Genomic DNA, 14,556 nt, shown 5'->3' on the forward strand with positions numbered 1-14,556 from the left:
ACTATATTTTTTGCATCTCCATTACAAAGTTATAGACTTGATTTTCAAGATTTTCTTGCATTACTCTCATTTCTCTTCCTAATCTTTCCCCTATTTCTCTTGATTTTTAAAATCCTTTTTGAACTCTTCCATGGGCTAAGACCATTTCAGTTTCTTGGGGGCTTTGGATGTAGGAGCTTTGACTTTGTTATCTTCTTTTGAGGGTATATTTTAATCTTCCTTGTCACCAATAGTAACTTTCTATGGTCAGAATTTTTTTTCCCTTTGTTTGCTCATTTTCCCAGCATATTGCCTATTTTTATCTCTTTATTAAAGTAGGGCTCTGCTTCAAGAGTGGAAGACTCACTGTCCCAGGCCTCAGAGGTGTTGTGTAACTGTTCTCAGAGATACTTCGAAAGACCTATAAGTATTCTGTTCTTTCAGGGTGGCATGATCTAAGCAGAGGTATTTTGTACTCTCCTGGTTTGTGGTCTGGTCTGTGAGTGACCACAAGCCGTTGTGTGCCAGTGCTCCTCCTTCCTCCAGGACTGTCACCCAGGACTGCAACCTGGATAGAAGTATAAGAGAAGAATGAGAATCCTGCCTCAATGCTAGTAAAAAAAAACCTTGTAATCTCCTTTTGACCAGTTGTTTGACCCCCTTACCATCTCTGGGCTGAGAGCTCTGGAAGCTGTTGCAAAATGGAGGTCTTTAATCCAGACAATTGAGTTGTATCTGGGGGTGCCACACAGCATAGCTGGGGTACCCCAGAAGGAGGCTGAGAATATGGGTTACATAAGGTATTATGGCAGAGGGAGTAGCCAAGATGTAGGTGGGAGATTAACAAAATAGTCTGAAATTGAGAGTAACAATGTCTGGTCAGTTTCAGGCAATTCATTGGCCTGGAAAGGGAGACAAAGTCAGCTTCAATCCGTTTGTAGATAGCTGTGTTTGTCAAGTGTTTAAAATAGTACTTGGTTTGTAATATAATGTAAATAAAGGTTTATTCCTTTCTCTTTCTCCCATTCTCCATAGAAGACAAGAAGGTAGTTATGGGACTCCCTCTCCTATCCCCTAGGGGAAACTGTAAGGGCCAGGAGAGACTCTCAGCTAAGGTCAGTGGAAATTGAACTAAGGGAGGTACTGATGAACCGGCCTGGTCTATTATCCATTCCCCCTTAGCTGAGTCAGCAAACGCAGCATGAATGGAAAAAGACCCATTTTTATTGAGTCTTGAAAGGGGGAAGGAGGTTAGGGCAGTTGAGAAACTTTACATTAGATGCAGCTGGGAAAAGTGGGTTGAACTTCAGGTGTGCCTGATCTCAACAGCTTATTGTAACACCCAAGGCAAAAGCATGTTCAATGCAGTCAGATTATAATATCAAACTGCCTGTTGCTTTGATAGACAACTTTTCACCAGAGAAGCAATAGAATCCTGAGATGTGTATATTTCCAAAAGAACATGGTCTAGTGTCATCTCAAGAGAGTTTACAATCACATTTCTAAAAAGGAGATCAAAGCACATGCTGGTGCCCTTTCTTAGGCTCTGGTTGGCCTGGCATGCAAACCTTGGAAAGGGGAATGGGAAATCTTAGGTTCCCTGAAAATTACTTGGGAGTGGTGGCTAGCTTTTGTTCCCTAGTACAATCTCCAATATTTATTGCAGTTGTCAGTGGACACTGGCCCATAGTTGGGCCCCTCCCTCACCATGGTCCTGATTGTGGGGCCCATCGCTTTTCTATATCCTCCCTATTTACCTTTTTTCCTCATTTGCCTCAAAATCTTCTCCCTGTGGACATGCTCTCCAACTCCCCCAGCCACAGGTGCCAGTTGTGCCTCTGTATTCAAACACCTCCCTCTAAATATAAGGTGAGTAGATGTTTCAAGCACTGTACCTCCCAGTGTAAGGGATTATCTCTTGCCCAGTATAAGGCCCTCATCAGGGCAGCTAGGTGGTGTTGTATAGAGAGAATTTGTGCTTGGTCAGCTTCATAGGCCAAAGTTACCACAGACAAGATTTCCATTTCAGAGTTAAGAGTACTCACAGAAATGTGCTGGAATTAAGTTCTTCTTGTGCAAGCCTCCAAAGTGATGACCCCATCATAGAGCAATGATTTTTCTTTTAAAGAGAGAGTCTTTATTCTAAGCATTTTGTATTACAGATTTCAAAAGTCAAATGTCATGGACTTCAGAATGTCAAGTTTTGTTTAAAAGAAAAATGGGACTGGAGACAAAAGGACTCATATTCCTGAGTTCAAATCTGGCCTCAGACACCAGTTATGTGACCTTGGACAAGTCACTTCACCCTGCTTTTTTCAGTTCTTCACTTGTAAAATGAGCTGAATCAGGAATTAGCAATTCACTTCAATATTTTTGGGGGGAAAAAGCCTAAATGGGGTCAAGAAGATTCAGACTGAAAAAAAAAAATTAAACTGAAAGGAACCCCTGACAAGAGAAAAGCAACCCTGAATGGTGGACAATAAATGAGGTAGGCTGAGAGCTCTCAATTCCTCCAGATTACTTCATTATGGGTTTGTGAAGAGGGGGAGGGTACAGGGAAGTCAAGTGAGGAGTGAAAATAAAACTGAAAAATGACTCCACAACAAAGTCCTCATCTCTCAGATCATCTCTCTTGAATTCATAAGATCAATCAAGGGAATGCCCTCCCACCTGCAAAGCAAGGCCCACTTCCTTTGCCTCCCCATCACCCACTCTTTCAGAAACATGGAGATCACCTTTCCCTCATTGCTAGCCCTTGACTTGACCTTGGCACCTCATACTCCTCTCTGTTCCCCTACTACCTTCCTCTTCCATTATGTACGGCTTCCAAGTAGTAGAATAGTTCCACAAAACACCCAATTCACTTGTAGGCAGGGTAAGATTAGATGCCCATAATTCTTACCTCTTCACTGTCATAGATTTATTGGACAGTCTGCTGTCAGTCTGTTGCTGTCATAGTCCTTGCCTGCTGCATTCACATTCACTCTTTCATATCAGTTGAGATATTACAGAAGCAACTATTCTTTTCAGTACTGGTTGCAACAGGATTTAGGCAATGATCTGGGGAACAGTGAGATGTTGGCAGAGGAAGCCCCAAGTGTCTCAGGAGGGGTTCAGGGAGTCATGGGAGTACCTTGGACCACCACTGAGGAATTAGGTGCCTGGCCAGCTTCATAGGCCAAAGTTACCACAGACAAAGACTTTCATTTCAGAGCTTGAGGGTATCCATTGAAATGTACTGGGGTTAGGTTCTTCTTGTGTAAGCCTCCAAAGTGATGACCCTATCATAGAGCAATGATTTCTTTGCTTTTAAAGAGACAGCCTTTAAGCATTTTGTATAATAGATTTCAAATGTCAAATGTCATGGATTTCTGAATATCAATTCTTATTTAAAAGAAAACTACTTTTGCCTGGTGAACACAAAAAGGAAATAATCTGTAAGACTGGGACACAGGCAGCTTGGTGAATTTTATTTATTTTTTTTACTTTTCTTTCTATTGCCCATATCAATAAAAGGAACTCTTCTTTCATTTTAATTCAACATTAGCAACAACAGCCAAAGATCTTGAAATCATAATGTAATTCTGAGAGATAGATATAAAGGTATCAGAAAATAATCAAACCTCTTGTATTCTGAACAGAACTGGGATAGATATTGAAACTGTTCCCTTTTTGACAAGGAAAGGGTGTTAATATTCAGTCAGTCCTCTGCATTTTCATTAACATAAATAATTAAATTACCAGTTTTTAAAATTAATCTATCCTCTTTAAACATCTTACATGTACAACACTTGAACTGTTTCATTTCAGTAGTTTAAGTAATTTCCTATTCATCAGTCAAACAGTAATTTAATAAAACCCACCCAGGGACAGGGATAGTCTCTTTCAGTTTTGTAGGGCGAATGAAATAGCAATCAGAACTGTAGAACTGTGTAACATTCCTCCAATAAAAAACACACAAGATACAGTCTATGCAAAAAGCTCTAATAAGTAGATGGTCACAGGGCTGAAACACTGGACAAACTGAGTTGGGGGTCCAGAGGTGAAGTTGATGGGTTTCCCCCAAGTGTTTCAAAACTTCTCTGTACACCAAGTTGATCATTCTCTGTACTTTTCTTTGCCATTTTCACTTATGACACAGATATGGTTTAAGTCTCTAAAGTATTCATTGTAGTCCAGGGCATATCCAACAACAAATTTGTCTGGAATTTCAAATCCAACAAAGTCAGGTCTGTATCCCATACTTCTTGAGGTCCTTTTCACCAGCAAGCTGGCTACTTTCACCATCTTTGGATTATGTTGCTTGATCAGGGAAAGCAAAGTCTGCATTGTTTTCCCTGTGTCAACGATATCTTCAACAATCAGGACATTCTTTCCAGTTAAGGCTGAGAGATCATCTCCTCCAATTACTTTTATGTCCCCTGTTGACTGGTCATTACAGTAACTCTTCAATCTGACAAAATCTACAGTCATAGGAATTGATTGGTCACTATTCCTGTTCAGTGCCTTGATATAATCCAGCAAATCAGCAAAGAATTTATAGCCACCTTTGAGGACACATAGGGCAACCATGTGGTGGCCTCCCATCTCCTTCATCACATCTCGTGCTAAACGTTCAGTCCTGTCCAGGATTAACCCATGAGGAATGAATACTTTTTCCAGATCTTCAGCATAATGTTTAGGGATGCAAAATAAGTCCAGGTTGTAGCCCGGTTCATTATCTTCAATCACAATGCTGGGGCTGATGCTCTCCATGATGGTATGAGAAGTGGAGCTGGCCCAGCTAGGCTTTGCAAGAAGAAAGGATAGCGAGAAGGAGAAGCAAATGAGAGAGAAGAAGCTAAGGATTAGAAAGGAGAGGAGGAAGAGAGAAGAGGAGAGGAAAGAGGATAATAAGAAGAAATAGGAGAGGAAACAATGCCCAGGGAGCAAGGGACGTATCTAGATGTTGCTACGTTGCCAGCTCCAGCTGTAAGCTGAATCCTGATTTCTATTTCACCGCTGGTACCTACAGAGAGAAGGTCAAATTTAATGTCAAAGTTACTGGTTTGAAATAGCGATATGGGTCCAGGCAGTGGCTTTTGGCTTTCTTTACCTGCACTATCAGAGTTAACTAATGACTTCCCCTTTATCTACTAATCAGACTATTCTCCCCTCTTATATCCCTTGACTTCTAACAACTGAGAGGAGGATCACTTCATTACATAACTTTTCTGTGGGTTATCTGAAACGTAACTTGTAGGTTGAGAAAGTGAAGGCAACCACATTCCTCTTTCTAGGGGGATGGAAGATGAAAGGGAAGAAAACAAGGATGAGGAGAGGGTAGAGACAAGTGGTCTCAAAATTTGAATAAAATTATGTGGAAAATGTCATGGCAAGAAGTAAAAAAACATAATTATCATCACTTTTGGGTTGATTAAAATCTGCTGAGGGCAGCTAGGTGGAGCAGTGGAAAGAGCATTCAACCTTTAGTTAGGAAGACTCATCTTCCTGAGTTCAAATCTGGTCTCAGACACTTACTGACTGTGTGACCCTCAGCAAGTAATTTCACCCTTTTTGCCTCAGTGGCTCATCTGCAAATCGAGCTGGAGAAGGAAATGGGCAAACCATTCTCATACCTTTACCAAGAAAGCTCCAAATGGGGTCCCAATGAGTTAGACACCACTGAAAATTACTGAACAAATTAACCAAATTTGTTAAGCAGAAGACAAATCTTTCATTTTAGTTTCCTTCTCCATTGCTAAAAAGTTACTCTTAGAGTTGTCTAAAAGAATGATCCTATAGGAAATTTCTCTTCACCATGGGGGAAAAATGCTTTTTGAGAGCTTAGAATACTCTTCCCTAAGAATGCTTGCCTACTTCTGAATTCACTTGGGCCAACAAAATGAGGCAGTGTATTGAGCCTTGGAGAAAGCTCAAAAACAGAAGAACTGGGTTTGAATCTTGCTCTGCCATTTACCTGTGATCTTCAGCAAGTCATTTAAACTCATTGTGTCCTCATCAGTAAAATGGGGGAAGTTGGATTCGATGGCCTTTAAAGATTCCCTGAGCTCCAGGATTCCCAAGTCTTTGACTTTGTTATGATCCTGGAGTTATTATTACAGCAAACTTCCTACTTTCTCCTACTACTTTCCTGTGTAAAGTCAATGTTCTCTTGGATAGATACAATGGGAGATTTATTTTATGTATTTAAGAACATCATTCTGATAACGGGTCTGCAAGTTTCCCCAGATGGCCAAAGGTATTCATGATGCAAAAATGTTAATCTATATTATCACACTCAATCTCATCAGCTCTGCATGGGTTCAATGATCTTTGTAGAGATGATTCTCAGATCTATACACAGAGAGCCTAACCTGGGATGGGGATCCTATAGCCTTAAGGTCACATGTGGTCTTCCAGTTCCTTAAGTGAGGCCTTTTGACTGAATCCAAATTTTGCAGAACAAATCCTGGATTGTTTAAAAAGTCTCACTTAAGGCCCTAAAAGGCCACATGTAGCTTTAATGTCCTGAGCTTTAGCCACCATCTTTTGCACAACTCAAACTGGATGCCCCATAGTTATGCAACTAAACACACACACACACACACACACACACACACACACACACACACACACACACACATATATAAAACCCAACAAGTCTAAAACAAAGGCATTATCATTCCTTCCATTCCTTTGATCTTTAAAACTCCCTAAAGGGCACTACTATTCTCATAACCACCGAGGCTCATGACAGTGTTATTCCCATTTCCCCACTTGTACTCACCCCAGATATCCAAACTGTTGCCCAGACTATTACTTCCAGGATAAAATATTAAACTCCCTGACCCTTCACCCTTATCCTTCACCTATTTCCTCTAAAGATTCCCTATTATATACATTGTTCATATGTTGAATATTCAAATAGATGTTTCTATACAGTCTTCCCATTAGAACATGAGTTCTTTGATGGCATGAACCATGCTCTTGCCTTTCTTTGTATCCCCAGCACTTAGCTCACTTATTGACTTACTTATGCTTATTGACTGACTGCACTGAGGGCAGAGGTAGGTCCAGTTAAGTTAAAGAATTGGTGCTGGACTATTCCAGAACATTTGGAAGCTACCTCAGGACCTTCCTAAGAATTCAGCTACACCTATTTTCCTCAACCAGGACAGTCCAGAATAATATCATCACTGTGTCAGAATCCTAACCTAAATAACATTTGGCTAATATTAAGACCTACTGCCAGTCCCCAGATCAAATGGGATACCATTTGATCTGAAAGTCTGCCTGAATTAAGGAAACATGAAACTCCCAGATTTTACCAATGAGGCAACTAAAGTTTAGGCAGAGTAAGAAACTTGGCTGTAAAAATGGATCCATGAACCAGTCACTCATGCAAATCCCATATCTCTAGTGACTCCCAAGTCCCCTCAACAGGCCTACTCTCAATTTTCACAGATCTTTAGGAAAAAGGGGCATTTTCCCAGGCAGAAACCTACCTTTGGAATCCTGCTAGGAGGCTCTTCAGTCAGGATCAGAACTGCAGCTGAGGTCTACTCTGGTGTCAGAGCAGGGATTTCTCAATTAGAGTCAGAACTAGGCTTTTATACATGTTTCCTAGATATCTCCACCCCTTTCTCATTCACATGAAGAAGGTGTGAACTGCTATCCTCACAATGAGTGACACAACAGAAAAATTCCTTTGTTTCCCCATCACCCAGGACCACCCCTTAGTGGTTAGTTACTTTCCCAGCTCAGTGCCTCATTTACTTACAATGAACTCTGAGACACTTTCTGAGTGCATCAAAGTCTTCACTCCTCAGAAACAAAGAAGAGGGAGTCTACTCCCTTAATGAGTTAATCACAGCAGTTTTCTAATTCTTTACTAAGTGCAAAGTGCTCAGACAAAGGGAGGCTTAAATATTCTCTTCAGTGAAGAGAGCTTTTTACCAAATGATCCCACAATCAGACTCATTAAAGAATCTCAATGTCAGAGTAAACCAATCCAGGCAAAACCTTCTCAGGAGCCCCAGTCTCTCTGGAAAGAAAGACACACAGGACATGCAGGACAGCCATGGCATCAAGAACCCACTGCTGGAGGGACACATAGAAAAAGTGACCTTCCCAGGTTCAGGAAATGTCTTGGAATGGTAACTGATTTAACTCACTGGGCTACTGGGCTTGGCTGCAGGATTCAGGTTAAGTAAATGAAGCTCCCTGATGTCTAGGCACCTAAGGCACTAGCAAGAATGAACATGACAGGACATGGTGGTGTACCTTCTAAAAAGTGTCATGATCATTTCATGGATAAAAATGCAGTGGTGACTCACTGTCTCCATGACTCCCCTGAACAGGGTCCAAAATATAATAAAAGATGACATTTACATGGCACTTTCAAGTTTGCCAGTGATTCTTATTTAACACATGATTTCCTTTGAACCTTCCTATTTAATAATAATGAAAATCATCTAAACTTTGCTTTGAAGGAAGCTGGCCATTCTACAGAACTTTTATTGTCTCTCTTGGGCCTGCAGGGGAAGGAAAGGAGCAACCTGACCTGTCTGGGCCAGCAAAACTTGTTGATCTCTTCTCCCAGCAAATTTCTACCACTCCACACTTACTGCCTTGTCTTAGACTTCTTGCTGCTCTCTCTTCTTTCTATCCCCCCTTCTCTTTCCAGCTAAACACTGATGTTTAGTGCTCCTGGAGGACTTCTTAAAGACTGAAGCCCTGGGGACTATGATAGATGAAAACCTACCTCAACTCATTGTCCTTTCACCTTAGCATACCCCTTTACTTCTCACAATTCTGAAACCTTGGCTGCCATTGATCAAACCACATCCTATATCCCCCACTGACCAAGGAAAGCTCTAATTAATACTCACTTCAACCAAAGTCATCCCAATGTTCCATTTTAAAGCTATCTACCCCTTCCCATGTTCTCTGAGATTTCTCTTCCATATATAACAATCCAGCTCTCATATTAAATGCTTTTTTTCTACTCTGTTCTTTCATCATCTTGCACTCCCTCAGACTTGGCTCCCTCCTGATGGCACAGCTTCTCTGTTCTTCCACATATAACCTTGAAGGGACAAAAGAACTCAGACCATCTCAGGTGGCTATCTGAGACATGGGCAATTCTTTCTCTCTCATGTGCCTGAATAGCTGACCAGCTCTAGGACTAGCTTCCTCAGCAGGAACACCTTCTATAGCAGGACCTCCTGCCTTCTCTAAAGAGACCAAGGATTATGGGACTGAACTCCCTGCCTCAGTAAGAGAGATTTCCCCTCTGAAGAAGGCTAGGACTAGGAATATTGGGTCAGCTTCCAGTATTGCAGTTGAAAGGACCATTTATCTTATCATGGTACAGGAGATGTTTCTGCCTCCTATTAATACAGAAGAGATTCTTAACCATTTTTGCACGGACCCCTCTGATATTATGGTAAAGTGAAAGAATTCTCAGAAATATGCCATTAAGTATATAGGTTTTAAAAGGAAAGTAATAAATTATCAAATTTCAAAAAAGCAAACAAACCAACAAACCCTACTTAGTGGAGACTTGGCTTTCTTTCAACTCACTCTTCCCTTATGAAAAGTGTTTTAACTACCTTCCTGCAAAAAATGTCTACTACCAACTGTTTGAAAATACGGTAGAGCTTCTTATCTTTTGGCATCTCAGCAGAAAAACGAAGGAGAGATATAAGTATTTGTTAAACATCTATTATGTACCTGACACAGTGCTAAGTCCTTTACATATATCATATCATTTGATATTGACAGACACTCAAGGAGGTAGGTGATGGAGGTGACTATTATGCCCATTTTACAGTTGTTGGAACTGAGACAGAGAAAAGTTAGGTGACTTTCCCAAGGTCACATAGCTAGAAAATGGCTGAGGCCCTGAATAGTATTCCTCTTTCTCTGCTCTGAGGTACTATGCTCTAAAATAAATACATGGTTATAACCCTAGAACCCCCAGGGCTTCTGCTGGGACCTGAGCCCTAGGACAACATCTCTCCCCAGCCCAAAGACTCTATCTCTCACAATAACTTGTGGGTGGGCTCAGTGAGGCAAACTATCTCTCTGCTACAACAGCAAACTGACCTCTGTAGAATTTCCTTTGCATAAACAAGACAGTCTCGTACCAGCAAAACTACCATGTACTGATTTCCCAATTAATATATACAATCCAGAGGTCAAGCTATAGATGTCAACTCCAGAGGATATCTTGTTCCAAATATAGATGTACAGACATACAGACCCCTTAGAAGCCTCCCCCCTACCCCAGTCCATGCCAGTAGTAATGACAGCCTGTGCCCAAGGTACAGAAAATATATATTATCACCTAATTACCATATTTGGCACACAATTCACTGTACCTTTCCTATATAAGCTCATCATTCCTGTTAGGTTGTGACTTCCCTACTCTGCCCACCATTATTAGAGTTATAATAAACTTTTTTTTGTCACTTGACTGGAAGATTGGTTGAGCCTGTCTGTGAATTTTTTCCACACAACTCTACTGTGAAACTCTCTATTTTGGGGTCCCTGCAGTCCCAAACCACATTGTTGACCTGAAAACTTGGTTAAAGAAAAGGCAACAGGCTAATTGCATACATTTTATGATTTAATTAATTAATTAATCAATTCCCTATTAAAGACAACGGTAACATAATGCATTATGGAGCCAGAAATGTTCTGGCTACCCAGTGCAGAAATCTTCTGGCTTATATACATTTTGCTGTGAGAAAGGAACTCTCCTAGTTGAACAAATCATAAATTCAGTAAGACAGGACAATTAACAAAGCAACGTTGGGATTCCAGGCTGGGTAAGCATATGTCTCGATGATAAGGAAAGAAATCCCACCACTAGTAAGTGGCAGGCTTCCTGCCCTAAACAGATAACTGACATAGGAAAGGGTAAACAAAGTTCAATAGAAATTATGACCTAAGATGTCTATTTTTCTTTACCATTAATATGCCATAACATAGTATATGTCTACAAATAATAAGATACAAAGGAAAGTCCCATTATTCATAACATAGTATGTGTCTATAGATAATAAGATACAAAGGAAAGTCTCATTATTCAAGATATAGTGTCTTAGGTTAAAGGTCTCCTTAAGGAGTGTAGAGTCAGCCTTGGCTAGCTTTTGCTGACATAGGAAGAGGCACTCTCTGAGTTTACTTCAGAGAGAACAAAGAGATTATTCCAAAATTTTATATTAAACATTATCAACATCAAGCCTAGTCAGTTGCACCAGCAGACTCAAATTGGGTTTATCAACCTCACAACTTAAAATCTTTGCCCCTTCTAGACATATATTTTCTCTATTCTCAATTTATCCTAGTATTCAAGTAAGCAGAGTTGGTAGAGATTTACATAATCATTCATAGTTTAAAATATATACAAGTATGGTTTTCTTTTTAAAAGTAAAATTTCATTCTTATCTTTTTGTTTTTTTGGTCACCAGAATTTCTGCCTGTATTCCTCCCCCAAGCTCTCCAAGACACCTATTTCACATAATAAACATTGTTGCACAATGTTATATAATAATGCCTGTACTTATTATATAATAATAAAATAATAATCAAATAATTTTATTGATATTTTCTATTCCTGATTTTAAATCATAATTATTTCAAGTATCCTTTCCCCTCTCCTTCCCAGAAAGCCATCCTATATGACAAATGGTATTTTTAGAGAAAAAAATAGCCATTTCAAATTATTGATACATTGAAAAAGTTTGAAAATATGTGGATTATGTAACAACTGTCAACATTCCAGGATAAATGAAAATCAACATTATCTATAAAAGTAGTCATCTTTTCTAAAGTAAAATTTTATTGGTATCTTTTATTTTGTCCTTGTTATGGTCCCCCCAGTACTTAGCTGGTTTCATGATGCCATGACTTCTCTACGTAGCCCATGTGATTTCCCTGCCCAAGGGCCTGAGACTCCTGAGGAGGTTTTGACTCCCTCCTAGTAGATAATAGCTGTCTAGTCTAAAGATCAGAAAAAGTGGAACTTGGACCTTGGTTGAGTAAGCTCTGGCACTAGGATCCTTCAGTAACAAGGGTGATCATTTGATAACAAAGCACTGTTCAATGCAAAGAAAATGGGAGCTTCCCTTTGTCTAAGTACCTTATACTTAGTAGGAGCTTAGGAGACTGGTGTGATTAATTCATAATTTCATTGGGTAAACTTTCCTCTTCATTGTTTCTGAGGATATCAAAAGGGTATCAGAGTTAAATGTTAATTAAATGAGGTGCTAAGCAGAGATTAAAAAAAAGGTAACTAAGAATTGAGGGATGGTGATTGGTCAAGTGGAACAAAGGGATTCTTCTACTTCACTTCTCAGGTCTGGCTGGAATTCACACCTCTTTATGTAAAGAGCAAAGGAAGAGTAGAACCTTGGGGGAAAAAAAGAATATAAAAGAACAGTACTGGCTCAGTTTGAGAATTCTCTGCTCAGAGACTGCAGAGACTGGATTCCAACGGGAGTTGTGTTCCTGCCTGAGAAGCCTCCCAGCAAGACATCCCAGGTAGGTGTATTCCTGAGGAAATGCCCTTTTGCTTGCAGATCTGTGAAAACTGAGACCTGGTTTTTTAAAAAGAGTGAGGGTCAGTAGGGTTTGCATTAGGGTTTGTGACAGGGTCCTAGTTCCATGATAATGGTGAAGTATTTTATCCAGCCTAAACCTCAGTTTTCCTATCTAAGAAATACAGATTTGAATACCTGAGATAGCTTTACTCAGTCTGTTAATATCAAATATCCAGAGGTTGGCAATAAGCAGCTAGGCAGTGTAGTGGATAGAACGCTTTTAGCTTGATGATACCATTTAGATGAGGCCCACTCAGAAGGGGAACAGTGGCTTATTTTTGATCCTTGGTTATTTTGGTCTGTACTATGTGTTCTTCCTTCGTTGCCGAAGAAGAAGACCATGTCAGAGAAATGATGAGGTGACTTGCACTTGACTTTCTTTTGAGTGAGGGCTGTGCAGGTCACCAGCCTCACTCCTTCTCCAGAATCTTCTGAATCTAGTGACCACATATTCATCAGGATGACTGGAGAACACCCAGGATGAGCCAATTGGGGTTAAGTGATTTGCCCAAGGTCACACAGCTAGTGAGTAGCAAGTGTCTGAGGTGAGATTTGAACTCAGGTTCTCCTGACTCTTGCACTGGTGCTCCATCCACTGCACCACTTAGCTGCCCTTTGGTCTGTACTAACTTGGCTAGGAAGAATGGGTGTAACTCAGTTCTTGCAGAGGTCCTGAGCTAGAAACCCAAAAGACATTGGAGTGATCCAGCACTGATTGATTTTCTTAGCAGGGTCTTAGTAGGACCTACCTCTGCATTCAGACAATCAGTTAACAAACATTTATTAAGCATTTACTATGGTCTAGGAATTTTACTAAGATCAGGGGACATGGATAAATAACCAGCCAAGAAAAGTGAGAAGCAGCAGTCAGTCAAAGCAGAACTAAGAGAGCCGCATTGTTATCACAATTTTCATAGCATCAGGAAAGATATTTTTTTAATGGATAGGGAATTCATGAGTGGGTTTACAGGTGGGATGCAGGGAGCCAGTAGATGGACAGAAGCTGAAGATTTGAGGAGTCAGATATTAGAATGGGCAATCTACTATAGAATGAGAATAGATGGTATCAAAGATCCAAGCAGAATTGCCCTTGGCTAGAATGACTGACCACCTCTTGAGAGGTAACAGGTAAAGGAGATAATGACGGACACAACTAATTGATAGGAGATGAGAAGGAAAGAAGTCTATGCATTGACTTTTTTTTTCAGTTAAATATGAGATAAAATCCTCAACTGAAGGGATAAAGAGAAGGGGTAATGTAGGAGACTTGAAAGTGAATAAATATGTTTGAAATTGCCTGTAATCAGTGGGAAACCAAGTAGGTTAGGAATCTTTAAAAGAATTTCCTTTCTGCAGTAAGGGCCAAGTTGACATTATATAAAACCAAGTTATAATGGACCCTGTGAGCTCAAGTTTGTGACTTTGTCCAACTTCACTTAGCAGTAGGCAAATGGGAGCAAAATTGGGAGCTTTGGTGAGTAAAACCCAGAGATGGGGTTTGACTAGGCATAATCTGCAATAGAACAAGAGAGCAAAGCATTCAAAGCTAAATGATTAGGTGCTGGATATTCTCAAACTTCTAATGTCTCTTAAATGAGCCGGCATTCTCTTCTCATTCAGATATCAAATGTCTCCCCAGGCTTCTCAACTAGGCCTTTTTGTATGCAAACAGAAGGTTTTTCTCCATCACAGAAGTGATATCTTCTCTAGAGGCCATGAAGGTCATCTTAACTTCCTGGATCCTCTTCCCCCAATAGGGCAGATCCAGTTGAGAAACTTGAGCCAGGACACTGGGGAGCTCACATGACAAACTTCTATATGTGTACAAGGGGTCACTTTACCACACAACCAAGACACTTACTGCAATACTGACTCTAACAGCAAAAGAAAATCATAGACTTGGACTACAAGCGATCAAAAACATTTAGAGATATTTGACTAATAGGGAATTGAGAGGCAGAGAGAAAGGTGCCTTGTTCAAGTC

General features: G+C 40.3%; 1 pseudogene; it reads right to left on the reverse strand.

The window, feature by feature from the left end:
- Positions 1-3,439: 3,439 nt before the first annotated feature.
- LOC140508878 (hypoxanthine-guanine phosphoribosyltransferase pseudogene) lies at positions 3,440-8,227 on the reverse strand (annotated as a pseudogene).
- Positions 8,228-14,556: the final 6,329 nt, after the last annotated feature.

The sequence above is a fragment of the Notamacropus eugenii genome, chromosome 5 (genome assembly GCF_028372415.1).
Source record: "Notamacropus eugenii isolate mMacEug1 chromosome 5, mMacEug1.pri_v2, whole genome shotgun sequence".
NCBI classification, from domain to species: Eukaryota; Metazoa; Chordata; class Mammalia; order Diprotodontia; family Macropodidae; genus Notamacropus; species Notamacropus eugenii.